The 16,959-nt window shown below is 41.6% G+C and overlaps 2 pseudogenes; one reads left to right on the plus strand and one right to left on the minus strand.

Annotated features, from left to right (window-relative positions):
* Nucleotides 1-16,959, plus strand: part of LOC136789181 (ubiquitin carboxyl-terminal hydrolase 42-like) — a 53,150-nt pseudogene that overhangs the window by 2,452 nt on the left and 33,739 nt on the right.
* Nucleotides 8,184-16,738, minus strand: LOC136789177 (ubiquitin carboxyl-terminal hydrolase 42-like; annotated as a pseudogene).

A 16,959-nucleotide genomic window follows, 5' to 3' on the forward strand; every position in this document is an offset into this window, starting at 1 on the left:
AGACTGTTGGGACAAGGAGAGTGGATACTGTATATATAGTTTAAATGTTACTTATATGTTTGTTTGTAGTTATGTCTGTTTCGCTAGACTGGGATGCTTTCTTCTTTCACTCTTCAGGTCGTGAACAAGATTTTTGCATGATGTGCACGATGGAGACTCCCATTAACCAGGCCCTGCGTTGCACTGTTGATGCCATCGAGCCTACGCGTGTTATCAATAACCTCAGTCGTAAGTGGCTTCAGATGTGTTTCTTTTTCAGTATCTTGTAATCTTCAAATAATTATTTGATGTGTATAAATGGTTTTAACACTATAAAGAAGAGAGATTTTAGAAATACGAGAATTATTTCATTTTTAAATGAGGTAAATACTATCATCTTCTTATTTAGGAATAGGACAACATTTCCGTTTTGGCAGTCAAGAAGACGCACACGAGTTCTTGCGCTATACTGTTGATGCTATGCAGGAAGCGTGCTTGAATGGAAGCACCAAGTCAGCATAAACAAATTCACTTTTATACGTTCTCTAGCACCTTGTAGACCTTTATTTACTATCAAAACTGAAAGTCTACGTCATCCTTGGTTTTCATAAAACTCTTTGAAGAGTTAACTGTGTGCCTTAAATCTTCTGAGGTCTGATTATAATTTATTTCCAGATTGGACAGATCTTCTCAAGCTACCACCATCATTCATCAAATATTTGGAGGATTTCTAAGATCAAGAGGTACTTTTAAAAATATTCCTGTCCTTAGAATTGATCTGTGTCTTTTGTCGGTAGTAAAGCAGTCTGCAGCTTGTCTAAAGTAGTATCTATCGACAACTTGAATTTGGACAGTTAGTCTCCTCCACGTATTGTTAAGCATTTATATTTTGCTTCCAGTGAAGTGCTTGAATTGCAAAGCAGTTTCGGATACGTATGAGGCATTTCTTGATATCACTTTGGATATAAAGGTAGGATGTTTTGTAAATATAATTCATGATGTTTAAGTACATGTATAACTTTCTAAATTAAACTTGTTTAACTTAAAAAACCAAACCACATACAATGTTAAAATATAAGAGCTTGGTGGTGGTTAGAAAGTGGATTGGACTTTGTCCTTCTGTGGAACCCCTGTAAATAGTCTCCACGTAAGGAGACAGCTCCACGTAAGGACACAGTTCAAGAGCTGTGCAAGACGCTGCTTAGTGAGCCAGCACAGGCTGCTAACATTAATTACCACAGAGCCAGCTCACATTCTCAACTCACAGGAACCTGCTGCTGCCTTCCACTCCAAATCATTCTCCATAGCTCCTTGCTTCAGCTCACCACTACTACAAAATGAAGCAACAACAACAACAACAAAGCTGCGTCTCCTTATTTCTAAATGAAGTTAAAAGATAACATGCTCTAAGTCATGCAATACATAAAACTAATATCTAGTATTAAGACATAATTAGTAATAATCTTACTCGCTACATTTGTAGCAATTCTCTCCATCCGGCTCTTCAGGTTTCACAAATAGTTCTAGAGCTCTGGTAACAGATGAAACCGCCTAGAGGAGCGAGAGAGAAGAGCGTAAAGTCACTGTAAATTCAAAATTCCAGAGACGCACTAGGAGTTTATAAGAGAATCTGACTAATACATACTTAAGCGATCTACTATGAGCACTGTGAAGAAGGAGGCAGGAAGAGCATGCTCAGCGTTTACCTCACCTGGAAGTCATTTTACTTTGAAACAAATCATTTTCCAGTAACGCAGACAGCATCTATAGTGTGCTTTGTCATCAATACTGGGAACAAATCCAGCAGTCTAACAATTAGATGTATATTGAGGTAGAACAACAAAGAAGTATGACAGTATCATAATTTGTGCAGACATAAAATTCTTTCAGCTTAAACCCAATGCAAATTTGGAGACTCTTTACATGGCTTCCATCAGCGCATTCCTCTATATTCTTAAACCTATAATAGCAGGGAAAAGAAAAAGACCAAAAAAAAACCCACCAAAAAGTAGAAAAAAAGCTGGATTTTTACGTTACATATTTTTACATATTACATATTTTACATATCCCTCCACATGCTGTTCTGAATAATAGCCAAAATATTCATAGCCACTGTATTTGTTCTCCCCACATAGCTGAAAAAACAACACTTGAAACATATTTTTCAAAACATATTTTAATATCCAGCAGACTGTTCAGTCATCAAGCATTTAAAGACTGTTTTAAATAATCTCTAGATTAATCTAAAAGGAATCCCATAAACATGCTGCAGCCGCTTACCTTTAATATACTCGCTGGATGCGATGGAGCTGTATTTCTTGCTTTCACCTGCACTGGAAGGCTTCCCTTCCTTGTGAGGTTGTTTACTGCCCTCACTTCTGCATTGCTCTCATAAAGAGCCATCTGGAGGATGGGATTCTTCCTTCTTCTCCCGGGTTTTCTTCTGGAAACGAGGATCTAAGTATTCCAAGAAGCCTTTCACTTTCCTGATGTTTCTCCTTTTTCCTCTTTTTGTTACGCTTGCGACTGGCATTGTCAAAGTGGAGCGCAGAGAAATACAAATCATCAAGTCTGAAAGAAACATGCAAGTTAAAAAGAGAAAAAAAGATGTGGCACTTGTTGCATATAGGAAACTTTATTTATTTTACCACAGGGGATGATTTGCCGCATGTCAGCTATTTTGTGGTACTTTGTGCACATGTAACTTCCTTTAGATGCAGCAAACTTAAGCCCTCAGATTGAAGGACCATAGGTCCTGGTTGGTACACAGATCATTAACAATGGTTAGCTCTGGAATATGTGCAAGTAAAAAAAAAAAATGGTTTAACCTATTCCAGAATGGTGTGCAGATGTGATTCGAACTACGTGGTCCAAAGCTAGTGTTCTGACACAATTCAGCAATATCTTTCCTGTCTTCACTGATCAACCTAATGATCCCAAGTCATGATCCCCAGCCAGATTATGCTATCTAAATAACTTAGAAACTATGAAAAAAAACCAAAACGAAACATGAGAAGCACCCAGAAAAGAATTAGGAAAAAAACTGCTGCGTATGCTGGAATCCCTGCTTACTTGGATTCCTTCTCTCCCTGTTTATCTTCAGACTTCTTTTTCTTCTAGAACTTCTTATATTTTTTCATGTTTTCACCACCTAAAAGCTCCTTTTCTACCTTTCTGCGTTTCCTTTCTATTTCACTTTCACTACCTTCTGCATGAGTATATTGTCTTTTTCTGTTTCCTTCTTTTGCCTTTTGGATAGCCACCGGTGTCCCGGGACACTGCACAAAATAAAAACACGTTTCTGCCTCCCTCCACCTCCTGCTCTGAGAAAAAAGGGGTGGGGGCGACGGGGGAACAGCCAATGTTTCTCCGGACTCAGTGCACTGCATCCCCAGTGGTCCCAGTGCACTCTCTGGACTCACTGCACTGCATCCCCAGTGGTGCCAGTGCACTCTTTGGACTCACTGCACTGAATCCCCATTGGTGCCAGTGCACTCTATGGAGCCACTGCAGTGCATCCCCAGTGGTGCCAGTGCACTCTTTGGACTCACTGCACTGCATCCCCAGTGGTGCCAGTGCACTCTCTGGAGTCACTGCAGTGCATCCCCAGTGGTGCCAGTGCACTCTCTGGACTCACTGCACTGCATCCCTAGTGTTGCCAGTGCACTCTCTGGACTCACTGCAGTGCATCCCCAGTGGTGCCAGTGCACTCTCTGGACTCAATGCAGTGCATCCCTAGTGGTGCCAGTGCACTCTATGGACTCACTGCAGTGCATCCCCAGTGGTGCCAGTGCACTCTCTGGACTCAATGCAGTGCATCCCCAGTGGTGCCAGTGCACTCTCTGGAGTCACTGCACTGCATCCCCAGTGGTGCCAGTGCACTCTCTGGACTCAATGCAGTGCATCCCCAGTGGTGCCAGTGCACTCTCTGGACTCACTGCACTGCATCGCCAGTGGTGCCAGTGCACTCTCTGGAGTCACTGCAGTGCATCCCCAGTGGTGCCAGTGCACTCTCTGGAATCACTGTAGTGCATCCCCAGTGGTGCCAGTGCACTCTCTGGACTCACTGCAGTGCATCCCCAGTGGTGCCAGTGCACTCTCTGGAGTCACTGCAGTGCATCCCCAGTGGTGCCAGTGCACTCTCTGGACTCACTGCACTGCTCCAGCAGCGGCAGCCGCTCCCACTACTGCGTCTGGGTCAGAGAAACGAGCTGTAGCAGTGCAAGTTGACCCCGCAGAGGGCATTCCAACCCCTGTGGCAGACCCTGCGTCTGGGTCAGAGAAATGAGCTGTAGCAGTGCAAGTTGACCCCGCAGAGGGCATTCCAACCCCTGTGGCAGACCCTGCGTCTGGGTCAGAGAAACGAGCTGTAGCAGTGCAAGTTGACCCTGTAGACAAGGTGAAGAAATGGTATAGAGGCTCAGGTCGTTTAGAATGCAAACAGTCTTCTGCTAAGTCTGGGCATAGTGAAGACGAGGCTGGGCCATCAAAGGTGCAGGAGACTGAAGAGGAGGATGGGGATGTCGAAAAATCAACAGTAACTACCCGGACTCTATACCAGCGTGAGCTACGAGATGTGCGAAAAGATTTTGGTTTCTGTATAGGTGAGCAGCTTGTCACCTGGCTGCTCCGGTGCTGGGACACTGGAGCCGATTATGTGGAATTAGAGGGCAAGGAAGCCAGGCGGCTGGGATCCCTTGCTAGGGACGCATGCATTGACAAAGCAATTGGAGATGGAGCACGATCTCGCAGTCTCTGGAGGCGTCTCCTGTCAGCTGTGCAGGAAAGGTATCCCTTCAAGGAAGAACTTGTATGTCTACCAGGCAAATGGACCACCATGGAGAAGGGAATTCAGTACCTGAGGGAATTGGCCGTACGGGAAGTAATTTATAAGGCCCTAGACGACGCACAAACATCTGCAGATCCAGATGCAGTCCAGTGTACACCACCTATGTGGTGGAAGTTTGTACGGAGTGCACCATCATCATATGCCAGCTCATTGGCAATAATAGCCTGGAAAGCGGAGGAGAATCCCCCAGTGAATGAAGTGGCTAAATTACTCCGGCAGTACGAAGGAAATCTCTCCTCTTCCCTACAGGCCTGTGTCTCGGCTGTGGAGAAACTCTCTGAAGAGGTCCACCAACTTAAAGAGAATTTATCTTCCCCTCCACCTGAACGAACCAGTGTCTACCAGCTTAAAGAGAATTCTTTGGAGAAACTTTCCGAAAAGATCCACCAACTTGAAGAGAGATTATTTTCCTCCCCACCTGTACAAACCAGTGTCTCAGCTATTAGGGGTAAACGTTCATCTATGCAAGGAAGACAATATGGTGGGCACACACACCGCGCCACCCTGTGGTTTTACCTACGTGACCATGGAGAGGACATGAGAAAATGGGATGGAAAATCTACTGCGACCCTAGAGGCACGGGTACGTGAATTGCAAAGGAAAACAATTGGGAAAAAGGAATTCTCTGAAAAGTTTGCTGCTCCAACTTCCAGCAGGCAGTCCTTCAGACACAGAAACGAAGATTCTGACCAGGACTAGAGGGGCCCTGCCTCCAGCCAGGGGGAGGAAAGGGACAATCGAGTTTATTGGACTGTGTGGATTCGATGGCCTGGCACGTCAGACGCACAGAAGTATAAGGCTTTGGTAGACACCGGTGCACAATGTACTCTAATGCCATCAAGCTATACAGGGCCAGAGCCCATCTGTATTTATGGCGTGACGGGGGGATCCCAGCAGTTAACTGTATTGGAGGCTGAAGTGAGTCTAACCGGCAATGAGTGGCAAAAGCACCGTATTGTGACTGGCCCGGATGCTCCGTGCATCCTTGGCATAGACTATCTTAGAAGAGGATATTTCAAGGACCCAAAAGGGTTCCGCTGGGCTTTTGGCATAGCTGCCTTGGAGACAGAGGACATTAAACAGTTGTCTACCTTGCCTGGTCTCTCAGAGGACCCTTCTGTTGTGGGGTTGCTGAGGGTTGAAGAACAGCAAGTGCCGATCGCTACCACAACTGTGCACCGGCGGCAATATCGCACCAACCGAGACTCCCTGAGTCCCATCCATAAGCTAATTCGTCAACTGGAGAGCCAAGGAGTGATCAGCAAGACTCATTCACCTTTTAATAGTCCCATATGGCCAGTGCGAAAGTCTAATGGTGAGTGGAGACTAACAGTGGACTACCGTGGCCTGAACGAAGTCACGCCACCACTGAGTGCTGCAGTGCCAGACATGCTAGAACTCCAGTATGAACTGGAATCAAAGGCAGCCAAGTGGTATGCCACAATTGATATCGCTAATGCATTTTTCTCCATCCCTCTAGCAGCACAGTGCAGGCCACAGTTTGCTTTCACTTGGAGGGGAGTCCAATATACTTGGAATCGGCTGCCCCAGGGGTGGAAACACAGCCCTACCATTTGCCATGGACTGATCCAGTCTGCGCTGGAGCAGGGGGAAGCTCCTGAACACCTGCAGTACATCGATGACATCATTGTGTGGGGTGACACTGCAGAAGAAGTTTTCGAGAAAGGGAAGAAAATAGTCCAAATCCTTCTGAAGGCCGGTTTTGCCATAAAACAGAATAAAGTTAAAGGACCTGCACGAGAGATCCAGTTTTTAGGAATAAAATGGCAAGATGGACGTCGTCAAATCCCAATGGATGTGATCAACAAAATAACAGCTATGTCTCCACCAACTAGCAAAAAAGAAACACAAACTTTCCTAGGTGTCGTGGGGTTTTGGAGAATGCATATTCCAAATTACAGTCTGATTGTAAACCTGCTCTACCAAGTAACCCGTAAGAAGAATGCTTTTGAATGGGGCCCTGAGCAACGACAAGCCTTTGAACAAATTAAGCAGGAAATAGTTCATGCAGTAGCCCTCGGGCCAGTCCGAACAGGACCAGATGTAAAGAATGTGCTCTACACCGCAGCCGGGGAGAATGGTCCCACCTGGAGCCTCTGGCAGAAAGAACCTGGGGAAACTCGAGGTCGACCCCTGGGGTTTTGGAGTCGGGGATACAGAGGATCTGAGGCCCGCTATACTCCAACCGAAAAGGAGATATTGGCAGCATATGAAGGAGTTCGATCTGCTTCGGAAGTGGTCGGTACTGAAGCGCAGCTCCTCCTGGCACCCCGACTGCCGGTACTAGGCTGGATGTTCAAAGGAAGGGTCCCCTCTACGCATCATGCAACTGATGCTACATGGAGCAAGTGGGTTGCACTGATTACTCAGCGGGCTCGAATAGGAAACCCCAGTCGCCCAGGAATCTTGGAGGTGATTATGGACTGGCCAGAAGGCAAATACTTTGGGATATCATCAGAGGAGGAGGTGGTTCGTGCTGAAGAAGCCCCACTGTACAACAAGCTACCGGAAAATGAGAAGAAATATGCCTTGTTCACTGACGGGTCCTGTCGTATTGTGGGAAAGCATCGGAGATGGAAAGCTGCTGTATGGAGTCCTACACGACGAGTTGCAGAAGCTGCTGAGGGAGAAGGTGAATCGAGTCAGTTTGCAGAAGTGAAAGCCATTCAGCTGGCTTTAGATATTGCTGAACGAGAAAAGTGGCCAGTTCTCTATCTCTATACTGATTCATGGATGGTAGCAAATGCCCTGTGGGGGTGGTTACAGCAATGGAAGCAGAACAACTGGCAGCGCAGGGGCAAGCCCATCTGGGCTGGGGCATTGTGGCAAGATATTGCTGAAAGAAATAGTCTGAAAGAAACATGCAAGTTAAAAAGAGAAAAAAAGATGTGGCACTTGTTGCATATAGGAGACTTTATTTATTTTACCACAGGGGATGATTTGCCGCATGTCAGCGATTTTGTGGTACTTTGTGCACATGTAACTTCCTTTAGATGCAGCAAACTTAAGCCCTCAGATTGAAGGACCATAGGTCCTGGTTGGTACACAGATCATTAACAATGGTTAGCTCTGGAATATATGCAAGTAAAAAAAAAAAAAATGTTTTAACCTAATCCAGAATGGTGTGCAGATGTGATTCGAACTACGTGGTCCAAAGCTAGTGCTCTGACACAATTCAGCAATATCTTTCCTGTCTTCACTGATCAACCTAATGATCCCCAGTCATGATCCCCAGCCAGATTATGCTATCTAAATAACTTAGAAACTATGAAAAAAACCCAAAACGAAACATGAGAAGCACCCGGAAAAGAATTAGGAAAAAAACTGCTGAGTATGCTGGAATCCCTGCTTACTTGGATTCCTTCTCTCCCTGTTTATCTTCAGACTTCTTTTTCTTCTAGAACTTCTTATATTTTTTCATGTTTTCACCACCTAAAAGCTCCTTTTCTACCTTTCTGCGTTTCCTTTCTATTTCACTTTCACTACCTTCTGCATGAGTATATTGTCTTTTTCTGTTTCCTTCTTTTGCCTTTTTCTGGCGACAGTTCTCCAAATGAGCTGACACAGGTGGAAGTGCATGTCTCTCACGCGAATGCTTTCCAGAATGTTGCTGAGCTACTGAGCAACGATGTGAGTCTGCTCTGGGTGTGCTAAAGTGATGTACATCTTCCTCTCTCAAGAGGGAACCGTGAGGCCATCTGCTTTTGTAATGATAATGCTTATGTGACCTGCTGGAGTAAGTCTGAGTCAATTTGTCAAAGTCTTTATCACCGTGAGAGAACTTTCTCTCTCTACTGTCTCCTGCTGCATGAGGTGAATAGCAATCCTTGTAATATCTACATTTTTCCCATTTCCGTGGTTCATCTTGATAGTATCTTTCTCTGCTCCAACTTCTTTCCCCTTTGGAATGGTAATATCTAGTGCTATCTTGTTCTGATCTTCCTCTGCTTCGAGATCTGTACTTTGAATATTTTACTGGTCTTCTGCCATTATCAGGGCTGTTCCTTTCACTATGGAAAGATCTGTACCTGCTTCCCTCCCAATACTCCTGCTTGTGACGCTTTTGCTTAACAACTTCCACACTCCGAGAGCACCTTCTCTTGCTGGAATGACCATCTTTTTGACTCTCCTTCTCTTCAGTAGGAGAATGTTCCCTCTTTCTCGGGTAATGCTCTTTGTCAGTTTTTTTAGTCTCGTCCTTTGTATCTTGGCATCTACCTGTAATAGCTAAGGAGGAAAGGTTTTTAGAACTACATTCAGTGTCAGACTTTAGAGAGGAAGTTTGCCGCAATTTCTCACCAGTCTCAGAAGACTCTTTGATGTAGAAAACGTTTTCTTTTGAAATCAGTTCATGTTCATTTGATCTTCTTGGTTTCTCCTTGTCTCCACGGTCATCACATTGGTACTGTTCAAGGTATTCATCATTCTCAGTAGATTTCGGAGGTCCCGGGACACTGCACAAAATAAAAACACGTTTCCGTCTCCCTCCACCTGCTGCTCTGAGAAAAAAGGGGTGGGGGCGACGGGGGAACAGCCAATGTTTCTCCAGATAACGGAGAAAAATGGAAAAACATTCTATGAAGAAACACAAGTTCTCCGTGAGGCACCAACCTGCATCAGAGTGATATGCACAGTGCTGATCATTAGTTCTGTTCGTAACACTGGCCATACAGTACGGAATTCTACTGATTTAAATCCTTCCATTAAATAGTATTAGTAGACAGATAGAACTGCAACGAACTTCCATAAAATCTTGTCTTAATCAGACTGTGATCATTTTACCTTATTTCCTCTGACAAGCTGTTCAACTGGCTGGCTGTGAGGGATTCCATGATAACTTCTCGAGGGACTGGAGGCATAGCTCCAGGCATCTGCAATTAAAACGCACAAGTCAGCAGACAGAAAAAATACTGTTTGTACTGAGGACTAGTCTTGTCAGAATTTCTACATTAAATGCTAAGCAAGACCGCTTTGGGTTGTATGCATTATCTACACTTCAAAGATAACCCCAACTCACCTCCCAAAATCTACTTTATGAAACTTAAGAATTTTGATCTCAGCTCAGCTTAAGCTGACAAGTTCTAATGTCAGCTCAGCTCTGCAAATTCTAATGGCATAATATCACAAAGTGTTACGATCAAATTTGTGCTGTGTTTTCTCAGCATTTCACCTGAATTAGGAACATGATAAACACTCCCGAATACATCATAGGTGAGAAATTCTCGATGGAGCAAACTACTATGTTTCAAGCAATCCATTTGTTTTAGAAAAGAACATCTCAGAAGGTTTAACAGGTTCAACTTGGCAAGTGGAATCATCAAGTTTCAGTCCGTTTTCTTCAGATTCATTAATTAAACTAATAGCACCGTTCAGTGGAACAGTTTTTGGCAGCTCATGCTGGGATCTTCCTTCATCAGCATTCTGACAGGAAGAATGGGAATTCTGCAATGTACGGACTACCTTTCCAACCAAAATTCCACATTTCATTGCAATTCCTTTTAAATAAGCCCTTTGACTCCTCCTCAGATTTTCCTGAAGATTCTGCACCGTAAGGGACTGTGTTATCAGAGCTGAGTTTAGGATTTCCATTCACTGTTGGCTCCACAAAAATTTCAGCAGAAACTCTTTTTTTTTTTTTTTTTTGTATTTGCTTCATTTGCTTTACCGACTTTGTGATTGTGGATGAAGGAACAGCCTTGTAGAGATCTTCATCCTCCACAGCACTGCTAAGACAGTCAGGCTGTGACACAGTCTGACGAGCAGGCAATTCATTGTGAATACTGATGGTGATCTTCTGGTTTTTTGACGTATCAGTAATTGAAGGCCTGGTAATCGCCTGTTTTTGAACACAGGCCATTGGTGGTGCTGAAGATGGCCTTTTTAGGGTGACACCAGTGGTATTTGCATCCTCTTTTATGGATCCATTTCCATTTAAACGACTTGAATTCTGTATTTAAAAAGAAGAAATTGCAAGATGGATTAATGCAAACACTGCATTTAACATTTTTAAACATGTCATTCTCCTACTAAGTATTTCTACAAATGGTCTTAACACCTAAAAAGCAAAAAACACTGCCCTTTAAAGATAAATGCAAGTCCCATAAGTGTATTTAATTCCTGCTTTTGGTTTACTGCATATTGATATCAAATTAACATCATTTTTGAAAACCATCCAAACAACTTAACATTACCTAAAGCTATTCCCAAATATATTGCTTTTCCCCTTTAAACATACCCCAAAAAGCCTGGAATAATTGTTCTGGTGCTCAGGAATAAGACAATTTGGTTTCCCTGTCTTAGCTAAAGTGACGTCGATAGGAAAAACAAGTCCTCTTTTAAATGATTCGAGGATTACTACACTCTACTTAAATTGTCAAAGAGTGTAGCTCTCTGTGCTTTACAAAGCTGTCTAGGAGGTATAAATAATGGAGTCGCATGGCTGCGCAATTTAGCAGTAACCACTGTTTGAATGACTCTGGCCGTATCATGAGGGCTGTGAAGGAAGCTGCAGCGTGGGAAGGAAAACAAAACGAAGATGCCAAAAACCAAACAAAAACCCCACACCAAACCCCAAACCCACTATCTGTTTGGTGCCATTATCTGCCCTCCCGCTTCCCTAAATTACCTTAATCATATGAGGAGGAAGTCGTGGTCCCAGAAATCCAGCCTGCTTACTGTTAGCCCCCCGCTGACCAGGGGGGAAGGAACAGGAATAAGATGGTGCTGCTAAGTGAAAAGCACGTTCTCCGAGCGTCAAATCATAGCGCCTTCAGAAAAGAGCAGTGATCTCAGTTTACTTTTTCTTTCAGCCTACTCTTGGATTAAATCCCATCCTATAATTTTATAGGAACAGTTCATACGATATGGAAGCCTTCTCTACAGAAGACTTAGCCAAGACTACAAACTGAAAAGTAGGTAACAGTCTTCCTACTATGACTATCACTTTCAGAGCAATAATTCATTCTTACACCACAGATGACCTTCATTTCTCTCCTTCTCTAAATTAGCCAGCTACAGATAACACATATACAGCAATTTACACAAGTGCTGCAGTTTAAGGCCAAGCAACAAAAGATAATAAATGACAGAGAATCTCAGGTTAGACAGAACTGAATTAGATAAACAATAATCTTTTCCTGGGAGAGAAAGAAAAACACTTGCAAAAAGAAAAGTATCAATAACAGGAGAGTAAATCTCTTCTGAACACATTTTAATATTTATTTCATATTTACCTGATATAAAAAAGTAAGTAAGCTTGCTGACCAAGAACTCTTTTAATGTCAGTACGGACTACTTTTGCATCATTCATCTGATACCAAAGTCCATTACCAGCCTGCAAATAAAGACAACGATATCTTTAGATGAATTGCATGTTTTCCAAATGAAATCACAGATAGGAATAAAATACACACGTGTCAAATAAACATATAATGAAATCTTTTTCCCTAGAAACAGTACTACTAGTAACACTTTAACTGGTTTGCCAGCACAACCTTTACCCTGTTAGAAATGATGTTGACTTCTACCTTCATGTAGCATACATAGTGTCCTGAGCGACAGTTGATACCATGATGCACCAGCACCGCTTATAAGGTGTAGAGGAGTGGTTCTCCACTTGATTGAGACATGTAGTCTCGGAGGTCCAAATACTCAGGATATTTTACCTCCTAAAGAGAGACCAAGAAGACAGAAAAATTATATCAGAGTACTTCGTGGACTAGCCAGAGAAAAACACTTCCAAAAAACAGAGACTGGAATTATATGAATATATCTCTTGATTCACTAAAAATAAGTCTTCCCATAAGCAACGTTTAATACTAGAAGTTGCAGAGAACTGTTTTCTGACGAATTAGCCTTCTCAGAGGAAAGTATATGCTTCTTGTCAAGCAGGAACTTTACTGATATTAAGAGAAAGAATAAGCCACAGTCGTTAGTCTACAATTATTGTCTGAAAATATTAACAACTTTCAGCTTTGGGGGATGTCCCATTACATGATGACAAAGTTGCATTACAGCGGTAAATATACCTTGTTGATCTTTCCACCTGTGAAATCTGCAAATCTTTTCAGTGATATTGTGAGAACGTTGGAAGAACGGTGTATGGTAAATCTCTTGGATGCAGGAACCATCTTTTTACACCTTAAAAACAAGCAGAGACAAGTGTTTGAAAGCATCTTCTTTTTTGCCCCCAAAACAAACTCGTTTCAATGTCTCACGCATGCTTATGCTATTTGAATAGCATGCTCAGCGTTTACCTCACCTGGAAGTCATTTTTCTTTGAAACAAATCATTTTCCAGTAACACAGACAGCATCTATAGTGTGCTTTGTCATCAATACTGGGAACAAATCCAGCAGTCTAACAATTAGATGTATATTGAGGTAGAACAACAAAGAAGTATGACAGTATCATAATTTGTGCAGACATAAAATTCTTTCCCCTTAAACCCAATGTAAACGTGGAGACTATTTACAGGGGTTCCACAGAAGGACAAAGTCCAATCCACTTTCTAACCACCACCAAGCTCTTATATTTTAACATTGTGTGTGGTTTGGTTTTTTAAGTTAAACAAGTTTAATTTAGAAAGTTATACATGTACTTAAACATCATGAATTATATTTACAAAACATCCTACCTTTATATCCAAAGTGATATCAAGAAATGCCTCATACGTATCCGAAACTGCTTTGCAATTCAAGCACTTCACTGGAAGCAAAATATAAATGCTGAACAATACGTGGAGGAGACTAACTGTCCAAATTCAAGTTGTCGATAGATACTACTTTAGACAAACTGCAGACTGCTTTACTACCGACAAAAGACACAGATCAGTTCTAAGGACAGGAATATTTTTAAAAGTACCTCTTGATCTTAGAAATCCTCCAAATATTTGATGAATGATGGTGGTAGCTTGAGAAGATCTGTCCAATCTGGAAATAAATTATAATCAGACCTCAGAAGATTTAAGGCACACAGCTAACTCTTCAAAGAGTTTTATGAAAACCAAGGATGACGTAGACTTTCAGTTTTGATAGTAAATAAAGGACTACAAGGTGCTAGAGAACGTATAAAAGTGAATTTGTTTATGCTGACTTGGTGCTTCCATTCAAGCACGCTTCCTGCATAGCATCAACAGTATAGCGCAAGAACTCGTGTGCGTCTCCTTGACTGCCAAAACGGAAATGTTGTCCTATTCCTAAATAAGAAGATGATAGTATTTACCTCATTTAAAAATGAAATAATTCTCGTATTTCTAAAATCTCTCTTCTTTATAGTGTTAAAACCATTTATACACATCAAATAATTATTTGAAGATTACAAGATACTGAAAAAGAAACACATCTGAAGCCACTTACGACTGAGGTTATTGATAACACGCGTAGGCTCGATGGCATCAACAGTGCAACGCAGGGCCTGGTTAATGGGAGTCTCCATCGTGCACATCATGCAAAAATCACAACTTTATAGAAAAAAAATATCCATTAAGCCTGTGTTCAAGTGCATTTTGTGATGAGAAATCTAAAAGACTACTGCAAAGTCACGTTTGTGAAGGCTGACAGGAATGTGAACTCCACAGGCTGCAAAATATATGAGGAAAGAATATTTGACATTGATGATACAGCATTAAGAGAATGTGGGTTATTTTCAGCACAGTGCTGTCAGGTGAGCTTCATGATACAGAGCTACGAGTCCTTTGGGAGAAAGGAAAAACTAAAGTAATGTATGTAATAGTACTTCTGCCCTCCTTTTTTCAACAGGATTCTTAACTGAAACAATTTCTATATACAGGAAGAAAACAGTTAAATTTCTAGGTATCGATACAAAGATACCAGCCTAAAAAGCATACACGTTTAGTACAACATTTAGTTTATAGTACAACATTTTATTTAGAACAAAATCAGTCTAGATTTTAATACAGTCCCACAAAAAAATCTAGTCATGTTCATAACAGCTCATATTGCTTTCTAGGTTTTGGTTTTGTTTGCTTCTTTTTTTTTTTTAATTGGTTCAACAACGAACAGACCATTTATTGTAGTGCATTATGGAACCTAGGCTGTGAAGACTAAAGACCTATGATGCCAACATCCTAAATTTTATTGCCTTTCTAGCAGCAGGAAGCCCAAATAGCCCAAATGCCAAATGTTCATTAAATGCATTACTGTCCAATGCACTTCATTATTCCCATGAAGCAAGAAAAGGTCCTTTTAAAAAAACAAACAAAAAACACACATGGTGCATTAAACGCACTCCATATGCTATTCTGAGCCCACTGCTAATACAATGCTCAAAGCCAGCTTCTACAGGTAAAATCAGGCAAGTAACTTTGTCCCACAGAATCACTGCTGTTCTTTCACCTTCAGAGCTATCCAACAGATTTAAAATACTGTTAGAAAGTACTCACATGACTGGCTGTGCTCAAGAGAAAGCATGTAATTGGCAAGTGGGGGGGGGGTGTAGGTCAAACACTGTAGAGTAGCATTAAGAAAACGTGTGTTGCCAAGATTGTACAGGCCAACTCCAACACTTTGTGTTTCTTGCCAATCCATACGTATCTTCTCAGGTGGAAAAAGAATCCTTTGTGGCGGAGCAATTCCATCATTAACAACTGCAAGAAAGTTATATTTAAAAAGAGATTTTGTTTGTTTGTTTCTAAGAAAGGCATTAGGTATATATAGGTAAATATATAAAGTATATATAGGTATAGTAAAAATACTATTCTGCGGGAGCACCTAGAGGAACTAGCTACAATCCAAAACAGAAAAACTTATTGCAGACAGCTTTAATACCGCCAAATTCAAATTGGCTGGTCAACACAACGTTTTGGGAAAAAAAAGTTTAGTCAACCATTTTAATTTTTCTAAGGCAAGGCTAACTGCCATCCTGTTTTTAGTATCTAACGCCAAGTTCCTCTCCATCTATAATCTTTAACCTGATTACCTCAACTACTGCTTTTTTCCTTATTATAACTTAAACCACAAACTTAGACTTGAAATTATATGGTAATAAATGCAAGGACAATGTAAAAACAAATAACTAGGAATGACGGTACCCCTACAAATATCAGATCTTTTCCTGAGCAATGTTAGCATTCAAAAACCTGTGAATAATGGAAGCTGTGAATAGCAACAATCAAACACTTTTCTTTGCAAAACAGAAAAGACACGGATGAATCTGTGCATTACAAAATGCTCCCCATATTTCTCTGTCGACTGTAAATGTATCAAAATTAATTTCTGTAACGTCAGTCACTTCAGTTGCCTTAGGGGAATCGCTTTGGAAGTCTTTATTCACAGTAGTCCCGTTCTCTATCAGTGCAACAAGTAAGAACTGCATTTTCTACTTTTGTTTTGAAGAAAATGGAGGCAGGATAAAGCGCACGCTTACTTGCGTAGTACTTGAGTAGTAGAAGTCCTGTCACTTAATCTCAAAGAAACAGCCTTTAAGAACTAAATTGCTGGTATGAATGATTTAAAAGGAATCCCCAAACTAAACACACAAAGTAAAAATTTCCATCCAAACTCTATCAGTATTACTTTTAGCTTCTGCAGAACTAGTGGCTGATGCCATTTCTTTCACTTTCGTAGGATTTTAATCCATTACAACTCTGGAGTCTTTTTAATATAAAAATGTAAATGACATTCTCTGAGGGGAATCAGTTATTTATTGCATTTTTGGAGCTTTGCAATTATCTATTAATTATTACCTATTATCTAATAGATAATGGTTGTGATTTATATATAATTGTTGCTCGCGTTAGTAATGGAACACTATTACTTTACTGCCTGCGCTTTTCTGTTTCGTGTGCACAAAGGTACCTGCATTTCGCTGCTACTTTACTTCTGTCTTTCCAGGGCTCGCCCTCTACCGCACTGTCTACTGCACCAGTCATGATGGGTTTGTTGTGATTCTATAATGAGCCTAGCTTTTGAATACACTTTTTCTGGGCGTCACTTTGTGATAGCAAGTTAATTTGTGAGGGCTTATCACTTATGACCTGCTGCTCAGTAGGTACACGCTTGGCCTCTGTTAAGCAGAGAGTCAATCACAGCTTAAGATTTTGTCCAAGATGCCATTCACGAAACTGAGTTTAACCTTGACATAACTGAGTTT

This window comes from Anser cygnoides, unplaced genomic scaffold (assembly GCF_040182565.1).
Source record: "Anser cygnoides isolate HZ-2024a breed goose unplaced genomic scaffold, Taihu_goose_T2T_genome scaffold_42_1, whole genome shotgun sequence".
NCBI lineage: Eukaryota > Metazoa > Chordata > Aves > Anseriformes > Anatidae > Anser > Anser cygnoides.